At 42.3% G+C, this 3,330-nt stretch overlaps 1 long non-coding RNA gene across 1 annotated transcript; it reads right to left on the reverse strand.

Annotated features, from left to right (window-relative positions):
• Positions 1-2,458: 2,458 nt before the first annotated feature.
• Positions 2,459-3,081, reverse strand: LOC146719234 (uncharacterized). Its single transcript, XR_014920381.1, has 3 exons — positions 2,904-3,081; positions 2,692-2,809; positions 2,459-2,602 (listed from the first exon to the last, which is right to left on the reverse strand). It is a non-coding gene; the product is annotated as an uncharacterized LOC146719234 (long non-coding RNA).
• Positions 3,082-3,330: the final 249 nt, after the last annotated feature.

Genomic DNA, 3,330 nt, shown 5'->3' on the forward strand with positions numbered 1-3,330 from the left:
CAACAAATCCTGTATTTGTTATTTTAAAGGACTCTAATGTTAAATGCAGTGCTGTGAAAAAGCATTTGCCCCTTCCTAAGAGAAAAAAGTAATCCGGACCCGCCTACCATCTATGAAAAAATAATTGCCCCCTTAACCTGATAAGTGGTTGTGCCACCCTTGGTAACAAGACTGAAATCAAATGTTTGTGATAACTGGCAATGAGTCTTTCACATGGCTGTGACAGTTTTCGTGACCTGCTCTTCTTTGCAGAATTGTTGTCATTTACCCAAATTGGAGGGATTTCAGTGATTGACAGCCCGTTTACGACCATGCCAAAGCGTCTCAGTCTGATTTGAGTCCGCACTCTGCCCGGGCCACTCAAAACATTAAATTAGATGGTCTTCAATATCTTTTTTGGCAAATGTGAGATGAGCCTTCGTGTTCCTTTGGTCAGCAGTGTTTTTCTGCATTTGAGCTCTCCCATGGAAGCCATTTTTGCTCAGTCTCTTTCTTATTGTTTAATCATGAACGCTGACGTGAACTGAGACAAAGTTTTAGATTTGGATTTGTTTGTTTTTTTAACTGTTTGGATGAGTCTTCAATGCACTCATTTTGGTAGGAAAGCCAAAGGTAGAAAAGTTCATCACTGTTCCTAGATAATCAGACCTGACTGTAACTGTCAAGGTTAGCGGGACGAAAGGACCCAGGCACGGAGCTCGAGTTGACTGGAGACAGTGCGTTTTATTTACAGTAACCAAAAAACTGTTCCAAATGTGAAAAAGGTGCAAAGTTCGAATGGTGTTCTCTTCCCCAGATCCCAGTGGTAGTGCAGCTCCATTCACTCGTGAAAATCCAACCTGCTTCTTCTCCCCGGACCGTCCTCTCCGTCCACAAACTCCTAGAAAAGGTGAGTGACACAGCAGGTGAGGAGGCTTCCTAGTCACTATCAAAATCACTATCAAAAGAGCTCACAGTACCAGGCATAGTGCAACGATCCAGTGCTGACTGCTGTCAGGACACACCGTTAAATACCTCAGCCCAAAATGGAGGATGGTTAGCGGCAGCTGCATGGACAATTAGGCGCACTTGTGTTGGCTGTCGTGCGGAGCTGCTTCCAGGTCAGAGGCCACCATGATCTCACTCTCCTGGAAGCACAAGCTTACATAAAACAGCCAGACACAGGGACAGAGAGAAACACACTCACAAAGAGAAAGACATTACCGGCAGGTTGTCCGGGGAGGATCGTCCAGCCGTGACAGGGACATTTATGCTGTCACATAGGGCCAGGTAGACTGGGATAGATGTTACCACAGTAACGAAGTAGAGCACATAAAGCACTGCAGGACTTTTGCTGTGTTCTGTTCTGTTTTGAACACTTCCAGCAAACCTTTTAATATTTCCAACTGGCTAATTACACTGAAAAATGGTGTTTATGTGAGCATGAATGTCTGTCTCTCTGTCCTGTAACAGAATGGCGATCTGTCCGTCAAACCTTCCGCTGCACATATAACTCCAACATGTCATGGGAATGATAAGTATGTTTGCCGGTGGCAGAGGCTGACTTCTTGCCTATTGATAATTGATAAAATATCCCTAAAAATACAACTGTTGATTAATAATTGATAGCTGCCTGAACATTCTCTGCACCGTGTGTTACTGCCTACGTCATTCCATCAGCTCACAGAATTCCAAAGGAAGCAAAAGTAAATCACTCAGCTACATCCTGGCTCCTCATTGACCTTTTTTTCTCTGTAGCAGCACAGAATGTAACACAAGCTTTGTGGTATTGATGTACTACAGTGGAAGGGTTAAGTGTTAAGCAGTTACATAAATATTCATGTTTTGGGTTCTTGCATCGTATGCATGGCTGCTCCCCTGGCCTCTTAGTGATGAGAGCTTGTCTGAAGGATACTATAGCTTAAAAAGATTTAAAAATGCTTTACATATGATAAACTTAAACATCAATAAAGTGAATCCACAGATTGACTTTTATAGCACAGTGGATTATGAAACTGTGTGTTACAGATGACTGAGTACTATCTGTAAGGAACGAATGATTGATGGTTAATTGTCAATGTGCTTGAATGACTTAAAGCATCATTAATCAGTTTTGTGTTTAGATAGACAGAAGAAAATAGAAAAGCCCAAACATACATCAGTTTTTAAGGTTAAAGTGTCATATTTTTGAAAATTACTGCCTTTTGTTTAAAGTTCAACGGAACATGTAAAAGTAGGGATAAGGATGTTAAATATGACCTTCAATCTTTGATTATTTGCCACTACAAGTCTTTGAAACTTATGATTGTTTTTCACTAAATCATAGAAATGTAAAATCAAACAAACAAGCAAAAAATAAACAGAAGTAGCTTTTTTAGACATTTCTGTTCTACAACATTAAATGTTAGGTTAGCTGGATTACACAGATGGATTACGTGGCAGAAACACACACGGACGCAGAATAGTTGGTGATGCAAGTTTTATATATACACAAGTAAGGGGGAATATTTACAAGGGAAAGGGGCTATATACAGTGATAAATAAAAATGTGCCAGCAGGAAAACACCGAGGCGATGAGATGGAGCCGAAGCATACAGGTAGGTAGCAGACGCACCGGAGCTACCTGACAACAGGGAACAAAACAGGGTTTATGGCATACCGTTGATAGCCGAACGTTAAACACAAGTGGACGGAGAGAGTTGGAGAGCTTACTTGACCACCCAAACCACAGCCGCTGCGGTGATCGCCGCCTGATGGTACGTAGCACTCCGTCGCGGATCCAGAATAGCCAACACAAAATCCTAGGTAGGCGGGCAGGCGATGGAACAGGCTAAGACAAAGAAAAGTAGGCGAACCGTGGATCCTTTAAAACATACAGCTCCACAGCGTAAAATCAACAGATGCAGCCTGTGCTAACTCGTTACCACTTGTGACAGCGATAATACTCCGACACCAGACGTCCGTGACTCTGCTCCCTAAAAGCGCTCACTGATGACGTCCGATGCGTCGCAGGTGTGTTGGAATGCCATCAAGCCCCGCCTCGCCTACCTATAACCAAAAGGAAAACAAAACCCAAACAACAACAGTACACCTACCCACCACCTCCTAACATTAAATAGGTAAATATTTAAGCAGATACATCATTTATAAATTTTAGAAGCTTTTACGAGCTGTTCTGGTAGACCTCCTGCTGTTTGTCCCTGTGCTGACTCGCAGGTTCCTGGTAATCATACCTCATGAGCCAGACCACCACAGTACCCCATCTTTAGATCTCAACTAGCTATTTAACATTAAGCTAACTTCTAACTTAATTAAACCTCGAAAAAAAAACTTTTTTCATACCTGCTCTTT

The sequence above is a fragment of the Copadichromis virginalis genome, linkage group LG1, assembly GCF_057382275.1.
Source record: "Copadichromis virginalis isolate Kocher_CV1m ecotype Utaka linkage group LG1, C_Virginalis_male_GT1.1, whole genome shotgun sequence".
NCBI classification, from domain to species: domain Eukaryota; kingdom Metazoa; phylum Chordata; class Actinopteri; order Cichliformes; family Cichlidae; genus Copadichromis; species Copadichromis virginalis.